The 22,544-nt window shown below is 49.3% G+C and overlaps 1 long non-coding RNA gene across 2 annotated transcripts in view; it reads right to left on the reverse strand.

Moving 5' to 3' along the window:
- Positions 1-3,745: 3,745 nt before the first annotated feature.
- Positions 3,746-22,544, reverse strand: part of LOC105469775 (uncharacterized) — a 42,295-nt gene continuing 23,496 nt past the window's right edge. For both annotated transcript variants that reach the window (XR_980071.2, XR_980068.2), the window contains 2 exons: positions 17,654-17,904; positions 3,746-4,442 (listed from right to left, as the gene is read on the reverse strand). This is a non-coding gene — a long non-coding RNA (uncharacterized lncRNA). The remainder of the gene's footprint in view (positions 4,443-17,653; positions 17,905-22,544) is intronic.

Raw genomic sequence — 22,544 nt, forward strand, 5'->3', positions numbered from 1 at the left:
ACACGACATACCAGAATCTCTGGGACACATTTAAAGCAGCGTGTAGAGGGAAATTTATAGCACTAGATGCCCACAACAGAAAGCAGGAAAGATCTAAAATTGACACCCTGACATCACAATGAAAAGAATTAGAGAAGCAAGAGCAAACACATTCAAAAGCTAGCAGAAGGCAAGAAATAACTAAGATCAGAGCAGAACTGAAGGAGACACAAAAAAAAACCTTCAAAAAAAGCATGTTGAGATTTATAACCAGCCCCTGGCTTTATATAATATTCTGTCACTGGCGTTTTAACCGCCTGCTCGATCCACGCCTAGGCCTCTTTCCCTTTCCTAATATTGTTTCTGTTTTGTCGTGATCTGATTTGCGAGGCTTTGCTAGTTTTATTAATCATTTCAAGGAAGCTTTTGGCTCTTGGACCTCTCTATTACACACTCCCCATTTTGTCAGTTCCCACTCTTACCTTTATTATTTCCTTCCTCCTGCATTATTGGGATGATTCCGTTGTATCTAATCCAACATGTTCACCGGGATGCTCAGCTCATTCACTTCCAGCCTCCATCTAATACATTTACCGAGTCCACATGTTTCCTCCCAACTCCACTTCACCACATCCCTCAAGTTTTTCGTGCAACTTTTTCAATATCATTCACCTCTACGTATTTTTAAATTTTCATCACAGTTTCTTCTTTGGCCTATTAGTTGTTTATTTTATTTTTGAAACAGGGTCTCACTCTGTCGCCCAGGCTGGAGTGCAATGTTGTGATCAAGGCTCACTGCATCCTTGACTTCCTGGGCTCAAGTGATCCTTCCACCTCAGCCTCCCAAGTACCTGGGACCACAGGTGCACATCACAACATCTGGATAATTTTTTGTATTTTTTTGTAGAGACAGGGGTTTCTTGTGTTGCCCAGGCTGGTCTCGAATTCCTGAGTTCAAACGATCCTCCTGCCTCGGCCTCCCAAAGTGCTGAGATTACAGGCATGAACCACCACACCTGGCCCCTTAGTTGTTTAGAATAAATGTTCAAACCACCTTGTTATCATGGGCCTCTGGCTTACTCGGGTGGGATGGGACACTGGTCTGAACGATTCTGAGCCGTGAGGTTGGTTGAAACGCTCGAGGCCCAGTGTTGAGGAGAGGCCTTGAGGGGCGCTGGATGGAGGGGGCCTGTGCCCACGTTCCACTCTCACCAGGGAGCCTGGACCAGCTCTCTGTCCGTGGCCTGAATTGACCGAATGACAATGACAGCCCCCTCCTCCCCACACATCCTGCTGCTGGGGTCAGCTGGGGGCACTCACCCCAGCAGGCCTGGGCCCGGCCCTGAGCACTGGAGCCAGGACCTGGTGCTATGGAAAGAGGCACACTCCTGCCCGCTGTCCTTATCTGTCCCTGACACTGCCCTTCCAGGCCTGGCTGGGCGGCCACAGGCTTCCCAGAGCATCCTCACAGCTCTTCCCTCATGCTCCCCACAGGAGGGCCCAGCAAAGTCCCCAGAGGCCACAGCCAGCCCCAGCCTAGGGGCTCAGTGCCCGTCCTCCTGTGGCCATGGGGCTGAGTGCACTGGCTGCTCAAGGCGTCCACTCTGACTGAGCCCTGCCTAGATGGGCGTGCAGGCTCTGAGGAAGCCTGACGCCCTCCTTCCTCTGCTGGGGTCACTTCGTCATTATTCCCTGAACTGCGGGTCAACATCGCACGTGCTCTTTGTGTGTCTATTGCACATTTCACAGCGTTTCAAATGTAAGAAGCACCTGTGCAGGCCCAGCCATCCCTGCCACCAGCCTCCTCTGCTCTGAGCTTCTGCGCCCTGGTCTCGAGCTCCAGGAGGTCCCGGTCCCAACAGGTGTGGTGCAGCCACCGAGCTGAGTGCAAGCCTGAGCTTCTCCTAGGGCTGACTCGCCCTACCCAGTGCCCCAGTGCGGTCTGGTCCCGCCTATCATGCACGAAAACTGAGGCACAGCCATGGGAAGGAAAGAAGGCTGGTTGTGTGGGCTTCTCACTGTGATGTGGGCAGCAGTGGGCACCTGGCCAAAGGCAGACGCTCCCACTCAGGGCTCTTTGCACCGTCCTGTGCCCACAGACCCCGGCTCTCCTCCCAACCTCCCCCAGAGTGTGTCTGGCAGTCTCTCCAGACCATGCCAGGGTGACCCATGAGGACAAGCCACTGGTCAGGTCTCAGACCCAGCCAGGGGGTTTCAGCTACTCAGGCACAGAAGCACTGAGGGGAGCCTGAGCCTTTTCAGTCTCCCAGCCACAGGGAACAGGGGACAATCATAGCAAGTGGGCCTCCCAGGCCCAGGGTCCCTGCTGCGCCTCAGAAAGTAGAAGCCAGGCAGCACCCCCCCGCATACCAGGCCTGAGTGTCTGGAGATAAGGCCCCAGCACATCCCCATCTGCCCGGCATAGCTGGTGGTGCCTGCCTCACCTTCGCACCAGGAAAGTGAGGGCTTAGCCTGTCCCAGCGGCTCCTCGGGGGCCTCCCTCCTGGACACCTCCAGACAGCTGTGACAATGGCAGGAACCCCCATTGTTGTCCAGCCCCTTTGTCCTAGGAGGAAACTGACAAGCAGAGGACTGGTGGGTTCCTTGGCAGGTCCAGAGACTCAGGGAGCTCCAGGGAGCTGCGCAGTCCCCTCCTCGCCTGAAACTGGGTGCAGTAAGGGAACCCTGTGCCATTTTGGGTTTTCACCTCCCCTGCCCTGGGGCTGATTCCCTTCCAGGCTGCAGTATCCAAACTCCCGAACAGCACAGGCGGAAGCGGGAGGGGCCAGGAGAATTTAGGCAGCTGCTGAAGAGCAGCCTTGGGCTGATTAGAAAGAGAGCTCAGGAAGTGCCAGCTGCCACCTCATCCTGCTTCAGCCCTGGAGCTGGGGGCTCCAGCAAGGCTCCTCAGTGGCCTGGCCTGGGGGGTCTCCTCAAGGACTGGGCCAGATCCCACACGTGTCACAGCCAGGAGTACCAGTTCGAGGGGCCACAGTTTGCCCCTCACCTGCCTGCTCAACCGTGCCCTCATCTACCCAACAGACAAACATCCACAAAGCCTGTCTGGGCCTGGAGGGTGGGGGGAGCAGCTCTGAGCCAGCAACACAGGCTGGCAGGGGAGGAAGAGGAAGGCTGGGCAATGCAGTGCCCAGAGGAGAGAAGGGCAAGAGTGGGAGCCATGGGGGGCTGGAGGGACACCCCGGTGCAATTCCAAGTTGAGACACAAAAAGCAAGGAGGAAGAGTATGTGTGGGCATGTGTGTGTGCCCCACAGTGTGTGTGCATGTGTGTGTTTGCCCGGGAGCATGTGTGCATGCATGTGTGTGCCCGGGAGTGTGTGTGCATGTGTGTGTGTGCATATGTGTGTGTGCACACACATGTGTGTCTTGGGCAAGAGGGAAACTTCTAAGCAGAGGAGACAGAATGCCCAGTGTCCTGCAGGTGAGGACCACAGTGTGGGGAGCAACAAAGGCTGCAGGTGCAGGTTGCTGCTGTCACCCAGCTCAGGGATACAGACCCCAGGGCCAGAGGCCAGGGATCAGTTTGGGGCTTGCTGTGAGGGGGCGGGGCCTGCTGTGAAGGGACAGGGCCTGCTGTGAAGGGACAGGGCCTGCAGTGCGGGGATAGGGCCACTGTGAGGGGGCGGGGCCTGCTGTGAGGGGACAGGGCCACTGTGAGTGGATGGGGCCTGCGGTGAGGGGGCGGGGCCTGTGGTGAGGGGCGGGGCTTGCAGTGAGGGGCGGGGCCTGTGGTGAGGGGGCGGGGCATGCCGTGAGGGGATAGGGCCACTGTCAGGGGATGGGGCCTGTGGTGAGGGGACGGGGCCAGATGGTGCAAGGCAGTGCATGGCCCACCTCCTCTTCCCAGGTGTGCTCCTGCATGGCTGACCCAGGCAGGCAGGCGGGTGACACACAGCACATCTGGGCCCAGCCTGTCCCCAGCCCTCCCTTCCCTCACCACCTTAACCCCAGAGGCCACTCGTCCCCTCTAGCACAGCTCAAGGTGGAGGACGGCACCCAGCCCACACCAGACTGTGACACAAGGGGCCTAGCGTTGTATGATGCTTCATCTCTATGTCAGTGTGATGGGGCGACTGGGTGCCCTGACTAAACATTGTTTCTGGGTGGGCCAATGAGGTGTTTCCCAATGAGACTGGCACCTGAGACCATGGGCCCCGTACAAAAGACACCCCTCCCAGTGTGGGGGCCTCATCCAGGGCACTCAGGACCTGAAGAGAACAAAAGGCAGGGAAGGGAGAAGTTCACTCCTCTTTCTGGCCTCACTGTTGAGCTGGGACATCGGTCTGCTCCTGCCCTCGGCATGAAATTTACACAGTCAGTGCTCCTGGTTTTCAGGCCTTCAAACTCCAGCTGAACTATCCATCACTGGCTGCCCGGATCTCAGCTTGTAGAAGGCAGATTGTGGGACTCTTCAGCCTCCGTGATCACAGGAACCAATTCTTCACTTTATACACACACACACACGAATACATATAAAAAAAATCTGTGTTAATTGGCTGTTTATGTTATCAGGAAGACTTCTAATCAACAGTAGGCTATTAGTAAAGTTTCGGGGGAGTCAAAAGTTATATGTACACTTTCAACTGTGCAGGGGGTCAGCACCCCTAATCTGGAGAACCCAGACTAGTACAGATGTTGGTGCCAGGGGTGGTTCTTGTCAAGCACGTCTGTGTGAAGAAACCACCAAACAGTCTTTGTGTGAGCAATAAAGCTTTTAATTCACCTGGGTGCAGGTGGGCTGAGTCCAAAAAGAGAGTCAGCGAAGGGAGATGGGGAAGGGGTTGCTTTATAGGAGTTAGGTAGGTAATGGAAAATTACAGTAAAAGGTGGGTATCTATTGTTAGCAGGGGAGGGGGTTACAAGGTACATTGTAGGGCGATCATAAGATTTATTGTCCAGAAGAAGAATGTCACAAAGTCTATTGATCACCTAATGGGACAAGTCACATTGATAAAATGTTGTAATTTTGGTTAATCAGTTAAGGCAGGAACTGGCTGTTTTACTTCTTCGTGGTTTCTTGGCTGCTCCAGAATTCTTGGCTCCTGCAGGCCACCTGGATGTGTATGTGCAGGTCACAGAGGTTATAATGGCTGAGCTTCAGCTCAGAGACCTGACAGTTCTGGCAAAACAGAAAGTTAAGGATGAGTTTTCTGAGTTGGTTTCAGGGGTTCTCGAATGAGTGCTCCCAGTCTATTAGATTTTGAAAAGGCATGGATGACTCTGTTTCAAGTAGTAAACCGTGCTGATAGACCATGATGTAAGCTGCATACAGAAATACACAAAACATTTGCATTGGATACTTTCAATCAGTCACTTTTAAGAAGCAAGGAGCTAAGTAATCCTGTATATAATACTTTGAAATGTTTTTTGAAAATTAAAGAATATAATATTGTTAGTTCACTTCTCTTAATGTCACTGGACAGAAGTGTTTCAAGAAAAGAACAAGTTCGGGGGTTAAAATTCCCAGCCCAGGCACCACATAGATGACCTAAGAGCTTCTGAGTATGTTCTGAGGGAGAGCCTTGTCTCCTGCAGCCAAGGCTGAGGTTGCTGAAAATCAAACACAGAACCTCATCCTATAACTGAGTGAATTACAACGCAAGCTGAATTCTCAGCCTCACAGGGTGCCTACAGTTAAAGTGAAGACATTGGCTGGGAAACAATGGGATCCTGTGTGTTGGGGTGTGGATATGTGGAGAGACCCTATTGGAGCTGGGGACACTGAGCCCCTAAATTCTGATGAGTCTTCTTTGTCAATGAAAGTGTCCTCCCCACCTCAAGGGGTACTGGCCTTTCCACCTCCATCTGAGGGTATTAACCTGCACTGCCTGAGAAAACAGTCACAGCCTTAATCATAGGGTGATTACTCCTAAGGTAATCACCAAGTGAGACAGTGCTAATTCCCTGCCCCTTCCCTTTGCTTTGAGACTTGTAACTAGACTCATGGCCCAGCAGACGTCTGAAAGTGAAACACACAGTGTAACCCAGCAGGTAGTGAGCCACACTCCGTAGGAACTACTTGAGTTCTGTGATTTATACAGACAGACATCTGGGGACATGAGAGGGAATGGATACTGAGGGTGTGGGACAATGGGGTAAGAACATAAAGGTGGAGCAGGCTGAATATATTGACATGGGGCCACCAAGCAGAGAGTCTGAATTTAAGGCTGCAGCTGGGGGAGTTAGAAAGGTTAGAACTCTTTCTAACAGTGTGTTTGGTTGGTTGGTTGAAATATGAACCAAAAGGTGGCTAACAGTGAGTGACCTGAAAATACCAGACATGCCATGGTTGAACATAGAGGAGGGGATTCAAAAGCTTAGGGAGATTGGAACGCTACAGTGGATTTGTCATATAAGACCTACACACCCACTCTGGGAGGGTCCAGAAGGCAGACCTTTCATCAAAACTGTGAGAAACAGATTTGTAAGGGGAGCCCTGGCATTCCTGAAGAGTGCTACAATTGCTCTTCTCTGAAGGTCAGACCTTACCGTGGAAATAGTAGCCATTTAATTAGAAAACATAAATGCAATGGGAATAATTGATCCTGGAGTAGCAGGACCAAGTGATGGCATTCAGCCATCAAAGGCAAGGTAGGCATGGTTTCTGTAATGGACAGCAGAGGGAAAGCAACAATCAGAAAGGTCTGATTTGTGCGGACCTATAGCACTGGCTACTTAGTCATTAGCCATTGTGTTCCTGAAAGCTGTAAATCAAAAATAAAATTTTAAGCCCCCAAACCAACTGAATGGAGCCCTGTCTCGGCCAAGGAGATTTCCAAAGTAAACCTGAAATATCTAGTTCAGGCCATGATTGGAAGGGTGGTCAGTCATATCTTGTTTTACCTCCTCCCTTTGGAATTCAGGCACAACCGAGCTGCATTAACATTAAAGCAGAGACCTTAAGACTGACAACCAGACTTTGTAGCAATAAGATAGTGAATTCCAGCCTGACTGTAGTACAGCATCACGTGACAGATAAAGAAGGAAATCAAAATATTTTACTCCAAAATAAGTTTTTTTTGCCATATTTTGAGATGGCCCTGCAACATTGACTTTTGTGGGGGGGGGGTAGTTTGCATTTTTTTAAGGAGTCTCTATTAACATAATTAGATCTTTCCCCTTCCAGGCTTTCCCAGTTCTGAAGAGGGTAACTCAGAGTCTAGCACCTTTTAAAGGTCAAATTGGAAATATTTGCCATCTATTGTCTCTGAGGGCAGCCACCTATGAGACTTCATCTATATAATAAGAACCTTGGTCTTCACAACCCTTTGTCTTAACCCAGACACTCCTTTCTATTGATTCCAGGTCTTTAGATAATAACTTCTTTCAATCAATTGTCAATCAGAAAATCTCTGAATCTACCTATGACCTGGAAGCCCACACTCCCCACTTTGACTTGTCCAGACTTTCCAGACTGAACCAATAGAAACCTCACAGGTACTGATCGATGTCTCCCTAAAATGTTTAAAACCAAGGCGCAACCCAGTCATGATGGACACATGTTCTCGGGACCTCTTGAGACTGTGCCTTCTGGTTCAGAATCAGCCTCTTTAAATATTTTACAGAGTTGGGCTCTTTTTTTTTTCAACAAAGTAAAATAGACAGGAAGCCTACTAAATTCTTATGGATCTGTATAAGCATAAAACTTCCATGTTCAATGTGCAAAAGTCTAGCCCTGAATCATAAAAGCACAGAGTCAACAGTCCTTCAGTCAACTCACAGACTTGCACCAGTTTACAGATCCAGACTCCTTAAATCAAGAGAAGGCTGGGTCTTCTCCAGGAAGGACCTTGGTCCACTACCAAAAATTTATACCGTTACTCTTTCTCCCAGCCTTCTCATAGTTTCCCAGAGTAACTATCCACTGGGGAAAATGAAACAATCAGATTGATTGAGGACTACTGGACACTGGCTCTGAACTGACACTGACACTAGAAGAGTGGAAATGTCACTGTGGACCTGCAGTCAGAGAAGGGGCTTGTGGGGGATGAGGTGATCGGCGGAGTTTCATCTCATTGTTGGCTCAGTGGATTCCCAAATCCACTATTGGTTATTTTGCAGGCTACAGAAAGCATAATTGGAATAGACATACTGTCATGTGTCAATGATCGGCACATTCTGAGAAATGCATTGTTAGGAGATTTCGTCATTAGGGGATTTCATCATTGTGCAAACATCATAGGATGTACTTATACATGCCTAGATGGCAGAGACTACTGCCCCCACCAGGCTGTGGGGTCGAGCCCATTGATTGTAGGCTAAAAACCTGCACAGCATGTTATTGTACTGAATACCATAGGCCACTCTAACACATTGCTAATTGATTATGTATCTAAACACAGAAAAGTTACTGTAAAAATACAGTAGAAAGGATAAAAAATGGTACACCTGCATAGAGTACTTACCATGAATGGAGCTTGCAGGGCTGGAAGCTGCTCTGGGTGAGTCAAGGAGTAGGTAGTGAGTGACTGTAAAGGCCTAGGATGCTACTGTGCACTACATAAATACTGTATACTTCGGCTACACTAAATTTATTAAAGTATTTCTTTTTTCAATACTAAATTCACCTTAGCTTACTGTAACTTTTTCACTTTATAAAGTTTTAACTTTTTAAAACTTTTTTACTCTTTTGTAATAACATATAGCTTAAAACACAAACACATCGTACAAGTGTACAAAAATATTTTCGTTCTTTATATTCATATTCTATAAGTTTTTTTCTACTTAATAACTTTTTTTTTTTACTTTTTAAACTTTTTTGTTAAAAAATAAGACACAAAGGCCGGGCTCAGTGCCTCACTTTGGGAGGCCGAGGCAGGCAGATCATGAGGTCAGGAGATTGAGACCATCCTGGCTAACACGGTGAAACCCAGTCTCTACTAAAAATACAAAAATTAACCAGGCGTGGTGGCGGGCACCTGTAGTGGTGGTGGGCGACTGTAGTCCCAGCTACTCGGGAGGCTGAGGCAGGAGAATGGCGTGAACCCAGGAGGCGGAGCTTGCAGTGAGTTGAGATTGCGCCATTGCACTCCAGCCTGGGCTACAGAGTGAGACTCCACCTCAAAAAAAAAAAAAAAAAAAAAAAAAAAACTAAGACACAAACACACACATCAGCCTCGGCCTACACAGGGTCAGAATCATTGGTTCACTGTCTTTCACTGTCACATCTTGACCAGTTTTGTGACTGGAAGGTCTTCATGGGCAGTGACATGCATGCAACTGTCATCTCCTGTGATAGCAATGCCTTCTTCTGGATACTTCCCTAAGAAACTGCCTGAAGTTGTTTTACATTTAACTTGTTTTATATGTAAGTAGAAGGAGTACACTCTAAAAAAAAGTATAGTAAATACATAAACGAGTAACATAGTTGTTTGTTATCATTGTCAAGTACTGTGGTGCTGTGCATAAATGTATGTGCTAGATTTTTATATGACTGGTAGCACAGCAGGTTTACTTACACCAGCATCGCCACATAACACAGGAGTAATTGATATGGTTTCCCCCATATCTCATCTTGAATTGTAGTTCCCAAAATCCCCATGTGTTCTGAAAGGGACCCAGTGGGAGGTGATTGAATCATGGAGGTGGTTACCTCCCTGCTGATAATGAGTGAGTTCTCATAAGATCTGACGGTTTTATAAGGTGTTTTTCCCCTTTTTGTTTGGCACTTCTCCTTGCTGCTGCCATGTGAAGAAGGACCTTTTGCTCCCCCTTCCACCATGATTGTAAGTTTCCTGAGGCCTCCCCAGCCATGCTGAGCTGTGAGTCAATTAAACCTCTTTCCTTCATAAATTACCCAGGCTCAGGTATGTCTTTACTAGCAATGTGAGAATGGACTAATACAAAATGCATTGTGCCACAACATCATTAGGTGATAGGAATTTTTCAGCTCCATTATAATCTTATGGGACCACCACCATACATGTACCCATTCTTGACCAAAGCATCCTCATGCTGTGCACAACTGTACTCTGCCACCAACTGAGTCCCCACATTGGTGTCCCGATGTGTGGGGTGAGGGCTACTATTGTGGGCCAAGTAGAAGCCACTACAGCTGCCTCTACCTAGAAAAATAGTCAAAAGCGATATGATAATAGTCAGTCAAAAGCTGCATCTCCAGAGGAATTTCAGAAGTTAGTGCCACCATCAAATACCTGAAAGATGTAGGGCCAGTGATCCTCACCACAGCCCTATTCCACTCATCTATTTGGCCAGTAGGGAGGGCAGGTGGGTTTTGGAGAATGACAAGGGATTGTCCTAAGCTTGACTCCAGTTGCAGCTGCTGGGCCAAACTTGGTTCCATTGCTTGAGCAAATTAGCCCATTTCCTGCTACCTGGTGCGCAGTTATTGATCTGGCAAATGTGTCTTTCTCCACCCCCGTCCACAAGGCTCAGCAGAAGCCAAACCAGCAATGCACCCTCACCGTCCCACCTCAGGGGCCTCTCGCCTCTCTAGCCTGTGTCACAGGTAATTCTCAGGGGTCTGGATCACCCTTTCCTTCCCTAGTATGTCACACTGGCCCATTACACTGATGACATTATGCTAATTGGACATAAGGCACAAGAAGTAGCAATTATTCTATACTTGTTGGAGTCAGAGGGTGGGAAATAAATCCAACTAAAATTCAGAACCTTCTACCTCGGTGAAATTTCTAGGAGTCCAGTGGTGTGGGGACTGCTCTAAAGTGATGCATAGATTGTTGCATCTGAACCCTCCCACAACCAAAGAGAACACCACCAAGTGAGCCTGTTTGATGTGAGGAAGACAGTTTCTTCCTCATTTAGGTGTCCAACTCTGGCCCATTTACTGAATGATTTGAAAAGCTGCTAGTTTTGAATGTGGCCCAGCAGCAGGTCCAGGCTCTGTGCAAGCTGCTCTGCCACGTGGGCCAGATGACCCAGCAGATCCAGTCTGAGGTGTCAGTGGCAGACAGGGACACTGTGTGCAGCCTTTGCCAAGCCCCAGTAGGTGACTCATAGCTCAGGCCCTTAGGATTTTGGAGCAAGGTCCTGTCATCATCCACAGATAACCACTCTCCTTTTGAGAAACAGGTCTTAGACTGCGTGTTAGTCTGTTTGGCACTGCTGTAAAGATATTACCCGAGACTGGGTAATTTATAAAGGAAAGGGGGTTAATTGACTCACAGTTCTGCATGGCTGGGGAGGCCTCAGGAAACTTACAACCATGGCAGAAAGGCAAGCAGGCACGTTTTACTTGGCGGTGAGTGGGAGAAGAATGAGCAAGAAAGGAACTACCAAACACTTATAAAGCCATCAGATCTTGTGAGAACTCACTTACTATCATGAGAACAGCAGGGAGGGAAAGAGCCCTCATGATCCAATCACCTCCCACCAGGTCTCTCCCTTAACGCCTGGGCATTACAATTCAAAATGAGATTTGAGTGGGGACACAAAGCCTAACCAAATCAGCCTGCGTCTAGGTCTTCATAGAAACTAAACACTTGACCAAGGGCCACCAAGTTACTACATGGCCTGAGCTGCCCATCATGATCTGGGGATTATCTGACCCACGTTGCTATAAAGTTGGGTGTGCGGCCGGGCGCGGTGGCTCACGCCTGTAATCCCAGCACTTTGGGAGGCCGAGGCGGGCGGATTGCGAGGTCAGGAGATGGAGACCATCCTGGCTAACACGGTGAAAACCCATCTCTACTAAAAATGCAAAAAATTAGCCACACGTGGTGGCGGGTGCCTGTAGTCCCAGCTACTTGGGAGGCTGAGGCAGGAGAATGGCATGAACCGGGAGGCGGAGCTTGCAGTGAGCCAAGATCGCACCACTGCACTCCAGCCTGGGCGACTGAGCGAGACTCTGTCTCAAAAAAATAAAAATTAAAAAAAAAAATTAAAAAAATAATAAAAATAAAAATAAATGAATAAATAAAGTTGGGCGTGCATAGCAGTGCTCCATTTGAATTAAAGTGATGTATGTGTGATCAGGCTCAAGCAGGTCCTGAAGGCACAAGTAAGTTAGCTGAAGAAGTGGCCCAAATGCCTGTGGCCCCCACTCCTGCTCCAGGTGCCTTCTCTCTCCCCACCTGCATCTGTTGCTGCATGGGGAGTTCCCTCTCATCAGCTGACACAGGAAGAGAAGACTCAGGCCATACTTACAGGTGGTCTGCTCCATAGGCAGGCGCTATCGGAAAATGGACAGTTGCAGCCCTACAGCCCCTGCGGCACAGGCCAAGGATGGAAAATTCCATTCCAAACACAAGAAATAGGAAGGAAAGGACTAACTGAGCACAACCAAATCCAAAACCCAACAGGACAAAATTAAATCTTAAAGCTTAAGAATAATTTTCTTTGACTCTTTGTCCTACCTTCTGGACACACTGGGGCAGGTGGCCCCACTCCTACGGCTTTGTGTGCTTGTGGCTTTCCCAGGCTGGTGGCTCTACAGGTCTGGAGTGTCCTCTGCTCCCTTGGCACCACTAGGCATTGTCCTGTGGGGACTCTCCATGGCCCGACGCTATGGCAGTTCTCTGCCTAGGCCCCAGGCTCTCCATGACACCCAGTGGAATCCAGAAGCAGGCGCTTTTCCTCCACAGCTTGTGCACTCTGCGCATCTGCAGAGCTGGCACCGTGCTGACCCCATCGCGGTTTACTGCCTGCGCCTTCTGGGCAGGCAGCCCAAGGAACACCTGGACCCACGTGAGCCTCCACGGGGGTGGGCCAGGAGTGATGCACCAGCTTGCAGGGAGGAACAGAGATTGAGGCAAGGCTGGGCAGCACACCCCAAGGTCTCATAGAGGCCCTGGGCTCTTCCTTTGAAGCCATTCTGCCTTCAAGGCCTGGGCACTCTGAGCCTGTGATGGGCATGACAGCCTGGAAGGTCTCGGAAATGCCTTGGGGATCATTCTCCCATTGTCTTGATGAGCAGCTTCTGGTTTCCTTCTACCCATTCTAATCTCCTTATCCAAATATGTTTGGCCACGCCCTTGCTATTCTCTCCTGAACACGCTTTCTTATTCTTGACATGGGCAGGCTAAGAGTTTTCAAGTCTTTAAGTTCTGTTTCCTTTCTATTATCAATGTCTTTAACTCATTTCTCTTTCCTCACCTTTTGCTATAAGCAGTCAACAGAAGCCATGCAGCGTCCAGAGTGCTTTGCTTAGAGATTTCTTCCAACAAATATTCTAGTTCATCGCTTCTAACTTCTGCCTCCCACAAAGCCCCAGGGCACGGACACAATTCAACCAGGTTCCCTGCCACTTCGTAAAAGGGCCGGCCCCTCTGCAGTTTCCAATAAGACAGTTCTCATGTTTGTCTAAGACCTCACGAGAATGGCTTTGACTGCATGGATCTCCACCAGCATTCTGATCACGACCACTGAGGTCATCGCTACCAACCCAGCTGCTCTCTCTACAGCCCTGCCCGCCTCGGCCTGCACGGGAGTCACCTTCGCACCACCTCCGTTCACAGAAATGTGCGCTTTTCCAGCATGCTCTTCAAAATGGTTCCAGCCTCTCCCATGACCCGGTTCCAGCTCTGCCACCACATTTTCAGGTGGTTGTTACAGCAACAGCCCCACTTCCTGGTACCAATGTCTGTCTTAGCCTGTGTGTGCTGCTCTAACAAAACACCCTAGAATAGGTCATTTGTAAATCGTAGGAATGGATGGCTCACAGTTCCGGAGGCTGGGAATCCTGCGCTGCAGGAGGTGTCTGGAGAGGACCTTCTTGCCACGTCCTCACATGGCAGAAAGTGAAAGTGCATACAGGCACCAAACTCATTCCTCACACTTTTATAAGGCACTGATCCCGCCCATGAGGGTGGAGCCTTCCAAAGGCCCCACCTCTTACTACCGTTGCGTTGGGGACTAGGTTTCAACATGAATTTTGGAGGGACACAAATATTCAGACCACAGTAAGCCATGGCTAATGCACACAGAAAACTGAAGTTTCAGGATGTATTTGCTCTCATTCCTCTCTGTCAACTCAATGGCCGCTGTCAGAAGGCTCTCAGGCTTGAATGGGCCTTAATCCCATCTTTGTCTTCTGTTGATCGGTCCAACTCAGGCATTTTATTGGGCCTTTGTCTCCCAAAGCTTGTTAAAATCCTAACGCTTGGAGCAATTGGCTTTTCTGCCCTTGCAGTGCTCTGAATTTCTGGATCCATCTCTCTGTTCACTTTCATCTCTGCTTGTAAGCTGGGCCTTCTTTCTCAAGCTGGTCTCCGTCTCGTGTTACTGGACCTATCACAAAACTCACAATGTGGTGTTTTTCCACTTCGCCCCTTGGGCTCCTGGCTGAGCCTTCTTGTATTCCGCCTGCCAGGTCACCAGGAGTGATTTTAGCAAGTTTGCTGCTCCAGCACCACCAAGTCCCCATCACTCAGGCCCCCAGTGCCTGCTCTCTTGGCAGCAGCTGGGTTTGGGGGTTCTGATTGCTACCACAACACAGCCTGGCCTATCCTGACTAATACAGAAGCAGGTGCTGTGAAGGAGGGTGCTGCCATAATGAGAAACGCAAATTAACACGTATCTACACAGTCTCCGTGGCGCACAACAGTCAGTTTTTCCTGCTCATGTGTCTGGGTTCTGCTTGACTGATCTTGGCTGGGCACATTCCTATGACAGCAAGTCGTGGCTGGCCTCGGACACAGGAAGGGGCAAGAGACTGGGGTCACAGATACAATCTATCATAGGGGGGCAGATAACTCAATGTTTAAATTCATAGGTTGCTGTACCAAAGGTGTATTTAAGTAACTGTGCACTAGGAAAAGGCCAATGCCCAGGGCTGGGGGACTCTGGGACCAAGTTGACACTGACAGCTGGAGTCAAGGCACCATCATGGGCCCATTAGAGGAGGGCATATGGAGGCCAGCAAAGTGCAATCCTGGTCCAGATCTAGCTCACACTGAGTCAGCCCTCTGCATCCCCAGAACGCTGCATATTCCCCCAGACCCTAAATGTACACTCAGACAATCTTGGTAGTTGGCTGGATCCTCATGTAGGCTCATTGTCCTGTAGGGTAAAAACTATCATAGTGTTACTGAGTAGAAGCCTCCGAAACTGCCCACTGCCTTAGCCAAGGCAATACACCAAAAAGAAAATCTCATTGGTGGGGAATGGCAGAGATGTGGGCCCCTTTGGAAGACTTGAGGGTTGTAGGTGAGGTGATTCCCATCATCTCCCCCATTTCCCGGAGGATGCTAACAGACTACTGTCAACTTGTGATGGGAGATTTTATGTGTCCACTTTATGTGTCCACTTCACTGGGCCATGGGGTGCCCAGATATTTGGTTAAACATTATTCTGGGTGTGTCTGCAAGGTGTTTCTGGATATGCTTAGTATGTGAATCTGTGGTCTGAGAAAAGCAGGTCACTCTCTCTGGTGAAGGTGGGCCTCATCCAATCAGTTGAAGGTCTGACTAAAACAAAAAGATTAAGTGAGATAAAATTCGCTCTCCCTACCCGTCTTAGTCTGTATTTGTTGCTATAAAGGAATATTGGAGACTGGGTAATTGCTAAAGAAAAGAGGTTTATTTGGCTCACAGTTCTGCAGGCTGTGCAAGAAACGTGACACCTGCATCTGCTGCTGATGAGGGCCTCAGGCTGCTTCCACTCATGGCAGGAGATCAAAGGGAGCCAGTGTGTGCAGAGATCACATGGTGAGAGGAAACAAGTGAACAGGGGACTGCCAGGCTGTTTTCAACAACCAGCTCTCAGGGGAACTCAGAGTGAGAACTCACTCACTACCATGAGGATGGCACCAAGCCATCCATGAGGGATCTGCCCTCACAACCCAAACACCCCCATTAGACACCACCTCCAGCACTGGGGACCAAATTTCAACATGGCTGATATCCCAGCTCAAAGAGATGCTTGTCTTTGAGCTGGGATATCAGTCTTCTGCCTTCACACTCAGACTGGAACTTACACCATCAGCTCTCCTGGGTCTCCAGCTTGCAGATGGCAGATGGGGATACTTTCCAACCTCCATAATCACAGGAGCCAACCTCCCCTAATAAGCCCCTGTGTATAGGTACAGCTAATCCCAAACTCCACCAAGCAGTAGCCCAATGATTGTTGCTGTGCCAGCTGTGCTGTATTGGCTGGAGCAGAGGGATACGGAATGGGGTACATGTTAAGCAGCCATTAGTGGGTGGATGAGTTCTATTCCATCCCTATTTTTAAAAAGCCCTGGACACATTTTGGGGGACATCATCATTCTGCCCACCACCCCGGGAGAGGAGGCACATGAATGAACCCATGGGTGTGGTCATGAGAGGTGAAGAGCTCAGTATCACGTGTTCATTCCCAACAGAGAGGATCCACCAGGGAGCCACTAAGCAACCAGTTAGACAGAATGGCCGTAGCCCTTGACTTCAGGCAGCCTCCATCCTGGCCACCTGAGTGCTGGCCCTCTGGGTGCATGCATGGAGTAGCTTTGGTGGTAGAAAGGGAGGCTGACCATGGAACCAGCAGCACAGCTCCACCCACCAAGGCTGGCCTAGCCACTGCTGCCACAAATGCCCAACTTGTCTGCAATGTGGGCCGCTGAGGAGCCCCCACTAGGCACTATCCATAGAGAAAGCTGACCAGGCAACAGAAGCATCCATCCCATTGAGGGCAGCAATTCAACTCCACTAGAATTGACACATAACCCAGGCTGACCCCTAGGACTTATTAAGTGTTGATCCACCAAACAAGGCCTGCATAGCAGTCCCTTGGACCAAGGGTCCCACTTTACAACACAGGGAGGAGGTGCAGCCATGGCACATGGCATGTGGCCATGGCATCTGCTGGTCCTATCACGGCCCATACCACTCAGACGCAGCCAGCACCACAGAGCAGGGGAGCAGCCTTTTCAGAGTTCCTTGAAGGCCCCAGCGTGGGGGTGATACTGTTCAAGGATGGGGTGTCACATTGTGGAACTCGGTAGTCCCTCCAACTCAACAGCCACCATGGCGTGCCATGTCCCCAAGAGGCCTGGGAACCAAGGGGCAGAAGCAGCAGCGTCCCCCGTACCACCACTGCCAGCGACCTGCTGGGGGGTTTGTGCGTGTTGTTCCCTCCACTCCAGGCTGCCAGTCAGGGGTCGTGGTTTCCACAGGGGACCACTCCACCAGTGGGCAGATGGGAGACCCACTGAACTTCAGGCTACAGCTGATGCCTTGTCGCTTTGGATTTTTTGTCCCTGGAGACCAACAGTCATGACAAGGAGCCCCCAAACAGGGAGGGAGGTGGGCTATGGCCATTAGGAGGCAGCAGAACTGCTACTCCACGAGGGAGCAGGGAAGGATAAATTTGGTGCCTGGTGATCCAAGTGGTGGGACTTGGGGGACTCGGTGTTGCCTCAACTGTTTTATTGGTGAGTGGACAAGTACAGCAGCTGTGGCCTGAGCAGGGATGGTGACCAGGGCCTCAGACCCCTCACTGAGGAGGGTCCCAGTTGGCCAACTGGGTAGGCCACAGAGACCAGCAGAGGTGCCCACTGACAGGGAGGGAAACAAGCGTGAGTCAGAGAAGAACGGGGGTCATGTCAGCCGTGGCCAAGACCAGCTGTGGGACAGGGGCTGCAGTTGGCTATTTCTCTAAACTTGTAAACCCAGGTATTAGTCAGCGTTCTCCAGAGAACCAGAACCACAGGATATATACACACCGACATGAGAGGATTTACGAGGGGAATTGGCTCACCTGATTATGCAGGCTGAGAAGTCTCACGACAGGCAGTCTGCAAGCTGGAGACCTAGAGAAGCTGGTGCGGGGCTCAGTCCAAGCCCAAAGGCCTCAGAACCAGGGGAGCAGATTGTGTAACTCTCAGTCTGAGGCCAAAGGCCTGAAAACTGGTGGTGGTGGAGTAGCTACTGGTATGAGTCCCAAGGTGCAGTGGCTGGAGAACCCGGAGTTCCGATGCCCACAGACAGGAGAAGATGGGTTTCCTAGCTCTGGAGAGAAGGAGAATCTGTCATTCCCTGCCTTTTTTTCTCTCTCTAGGCCCTCAACCTATTGGATGGTGCCCACCCACATCAGGTGAGGGTAGATCTTCCTTATTCAGTCCATGGATTCAAATGACAATCTCTTTCAAATCTACCCTCACAGATACCCAGAAATAATGCTTTGCAAGATGTGATGGCTAATTTTGGGTGTCAACTTGACTAGATTAAGTGATACCCAGATAGTTGGAAAAGCATTATTTCTGGGTGTGTCTGTAATACAGTTTGGATATTCACCCTCCACCCCCCACCCAAATCTTATGCTGAATTATAATCCTTCATGCTGGAGGTGGAGCCTGGTGGGAGGTGACTGGATCACAGGGGCAGATGCTACATGGCTTGGTGATGTCCTCGAGATGGTGAGTCACAAGATCTGGTTGTTTAAAAGTGTGTGGCACCTCCCCCCACCTCTCTCTTGCTCATGCTTTTGCCATGTGACATGCCTGCTCCCCCTTTGCTTTCTGCCATGATTGGAAGCTTCCAGAGGCCTCCCCAGAAGCAGTTGCTGCTATGCTTCCTATATAGCCTGCAGAAACATAAGCCAATTAAATCTCTTTTCTTATAAATTATCCAGTTGCAGGTTTTTCCCTATAGCAGTGCAATCACAGCCTAAGACAGTCTGTGACGGCGTTCTCAGAAGATATCGGCACTTGAATCAGTGGACTGAGTGTCTTAGTTCATTTGTGCTGCTATAAGAAAACACCTGAAACTGAGTAATTTATAAAGAAGAGAAACTTATTTTCTCACAGTTCTGGAGGCTGGGAAGTTCAAGATCGAGGTGGCAGCAAATACGTTGTCTGGTGAGGGACCCTATCTCTGCGTCCAAGATGGTGCGTTGTGGCGGCCTCCTCCAGAGGGGACGAATGCTGGGGTCCTCGCATGGAGGATAGTGGAAGAGCAATACAGGGTGAACTGTCCCTGAAGCCTTTTTGACAGGGTATTCATTCATTCATGAGGACAGAGCCTGCATAGCTTAATCACTTCCCAAAAGCCCTGCCTCTTAATACCACCATGGGATTACGTTTTAACATGAATTTCTAGGGGATATGTTCAAATCATAGCATTCTACTCCTAGTCCCCCAAAATTTGTGATCTTATCACATTAAAAATATATACATTCCATCCCAGTAACTCCAAAAGTCTTAACTCATTCCAGCATCAACTTTAAAATCAAAGTCCAAAGTCTTATCTAAACATTGTCTACATCAGATATGAGTGAGACTCTAGGTAATATTCATCTTGAGGCAAATTGCTCTCCGGCTGTAAACCTACGAAATCAAACAAGTTACATGCTTCCAAAATATCATGGTAGGACAGACATAGGATGGGTATTTCCGTTCCAAAAGGGAGCACTAGGGATGAAAAAAGGGATAATAGATCCCAAGTAAATCCAACGTTGAACAAGGCAAGCAAAATCAAATCTTGAAACTTGAGCATCATCTCCTTTCACTCCACGTCCCACCTTTCAGACACCCTAGGGTGGGCGTTGGGCCCCCAAGTCTCCAGGTGGTCCTGCCCCCATGGCTTTGCTGGCTGTGGCTCCCAAGCATTGCAGTCCCATGCCTTTGGCTGTCCCAGGCTGGAGCTGCGCAGCGGTGTTTCTACTGGCCCGTGGTTGAGGCTCTACTGATCCCATGGCTGACCCCATGACTCTACTAGGCCATATCTCCATAGCACATGCTCTGTGTGTGCCTGCAGAGGATGCTGCCAAGGTTTATTGCTTGTGCCTCTGGAGGGGCAGCCTGAGCCACACCTGGGCCCATGTGAGCCATAGCTGAGGCAGCTGAGGAGTGCTACACTGGAACACAAGGAGCAGAGACTTGAGGCAGTACTAGGCATGGAGGCCCAAGGTCCTATAGGCACCCAGGGACCCTCCAGAGCCCGGGGTTCCTCCCTTGACTCCATTCTGCCCTCAAAGCCCTAGGACTCTGAGCCTGTGATGGCCACGGCAGTCTGGAAGATCTTTGAGATGCTGTCAGGGCCCTTCTTCCGTTGTCTTAACGAATAGCACCTGACTTCCCTCTAGCCCCACGAATCTTATCAAATGGTCACTGGGCCGCACCCTTGGTTTTCTCTCCTAAACACGTGGCCAAGCTGAGACTCTTCCAAACCTTTAAGTTCTGCTTCTCTTTTGATTATAGATTCTCTCTTTAACTCATTTCTCTCTTCTTGCATTTTACTCTACGCAGTTAGGAGAAGCCATGCAGCCCCCTTCCCGTTTTGCTTAGAAATTTTTTCCTCTAAGTATTCTAGTTCATCACTGTTAAATTCTGCCTCCCACAAAGCCCTCAGGCACAGACACAATTCAGCCTAGTTCTTTACCGCTTTGTAACAGGAACGGTCTTTCCTCCAGATTCCAGTAAGATATTCCTTATTTTGATCTAAGACTTCATCTTTACTTTTCGTATTTCTACCAGCTTTGGGATCATGATCACTTAAACATTTCTTTCTTTTTTTTTTTTTTTTTTTTTTTTTAGACGGAGTCTTGCTCTGTCACCCAGGCTGGAGTGCAGTGGCACGATCTCGGCTCACTGCAAGCTCTGCCTTCCGGGTTCACGCCATTCTCCTGTCTCAGCCTCCCCAGTAGCTGGGACTACTGGCACCCACCACCATGCCCAGCTAATTTTTTGTATTTTTAGTAGAGACGGGGTTTCACCGTGTTAGCCAGGATGTTCTCAATCTCCTGACCTTGTGATCCGCCCACCTCGGCCTCCCAAAGTGCTGGGATTACAGGCGTGAGCCACTGCGAGCGACAGGCCCACTTAAACATTTCTAAGAAGACTGAGGCTCTCTCTACAGATCTCCTCTTCTTCTAAACCTGCACCAGAATTGCCTTTAATATTTTGTTCACAGCCGTTTAGGCTTTTTCTACCATGCACTCCGAAACACTTCCAACCTCAACCCGTTACCCAGTTCGAAATCTGCTTGCACATTTTCAGGTATTTATTACAGCAACACCCCACCTATGGGTAGCAAATTACAGCTCAGTCCCTTTGTGTGGCCATAACAAAATACCTGTAGTTTGGTCATTTCTACAACAAATTTATTATGTCACAGTACGGGAGGCTGGAAAAAGTGCAAGATCAGGACACTGGCAGTTTCGGTGTCTGGTGAGGGCCCCAGTCTCTTCTTCAAGATGAAGACTTGTCGCTGCCTCTCCTGAAGGGGACAAATGCTGTGTCATCACACGGTGGACAGTGGAAAAGCAATACAAGGTGAACTATCTCTGAAGCCTTTTTTATAAGAGCGTTAGTCCATTCATGAGGACTGAGCCTTCATGACTTAATCACGTCTCAAAAAACTCTACCTCTTAATACCACCACAGCGGGGATTAAGTTTAAATATAATGTTTGGAGGCCAGGCGCAGTGGCTCATGCCCATAATCCTGGCACTTTGGGAGGTTGAGACGGGCAGATCACTTGAGGTCAGGAGTTCAAGACCAGCCTGGCCAACATGGAGAAACTCTGTGTCTACAAAACACAAAAATTAGCTGAGCGTGGCAGTGCACACCTATGGTCCCAGCTACTCGGGAGGCTGAGGCAGCGCTTAAAGCCCGGAGGCGGAGGTTGCAGTGAGCCGAGATCGCACCACTGCACTCCAGCCTGGGCGACAGAGTGAGACTCTGTCTCAAAAAAAAAAAAAAAACTTGGAGAAGGCAAATTCAAACCATGACAGTAGAGAAGGTCCATCCTCACCCAGCGTGAGTGGGCACTATCCAATCAGTCATGGGTCCAGATGAGGAAAAACGGTAGAAGAAAGGCAAACTCTCCCTCTCTCTTTGCCTCTCCACACGCTCTTTCCTGGAGCTGGGACACCCATCTCTCTTGCCCTTGGATATCAGAACTCCAGATTCTTCAGCCTTCGCACCTTGACACTTGTACCAGTGGCCTCCAGGTCCTCAGGCCTTCAGCTGCAGACTGAGAGTTACTCGACTGGCTTTCCTGATTCTGAGGCCTTCACACTTACATTGCACCACACAGCTGGCTTCCCTGGTCCCCAGCTTACAGATGGCCTATTGTGGGAATTTTCAGCCTCCGTAATCATATGAGCTAGTTCCCATAATAAATCCCTTTTCATGTATCTACATATCCATACCTGTATCAATCCTATTTCTTTTCTTTTCTTTTTTTTTTTTTTTTTGAGATGGAGTCTCGCTCTGTCCCCCATGCTGGAGTGCAGTGGCGTGATCTCGGTTCACTGCAACCTCTGCCTCCTGGAGAATCAAGCGATTCTCCTGCCTCAGCCTCCTGAGTAGCTGGGACTACAGGCACGTGCCACCATATCCAGCTAATTTTTGTATTTTTAGTAGAGATGGGGTTTCACCATGTTGTCCAGGATGGTCTCAAACTCTTGACCTCGTGATCCACCAGTCTCTGCCCCCCAAAGTGCTGGGATTACAGGTGTGAGCCACCACACCTGGCCTCAATCCTATTTCTCTCCTATCGGTTCTGTTTACCTGAAGAACCCTAACATAGGTTTTGGTATCAGGAGCGATTCTAGAGAAACAGAATCATAAGAATGAGTTTTCTGAATGTGTGTTGTGCTTTTTGGAACTGGCTTTCTAATATGACTTGACTTAAAAGTGCAAGGAA

The sequence above is a fragment of the Macaca nemestrina genome, chromosome 12 (assembly GCF_043159975.1).
Source record: "Macaca nemestrina isolate mMacNem1 chromosome 12, mMacNem.hap1, whole genome shotgun sequence".
In the NCBI taxonomy this organism is placed as follows: domain Eukaryota; kingdom Metazoa; phylum Chordata; class Mammalia; order Primates; family Cercopithecidae; genus Macaca; species Macaca nemestrina.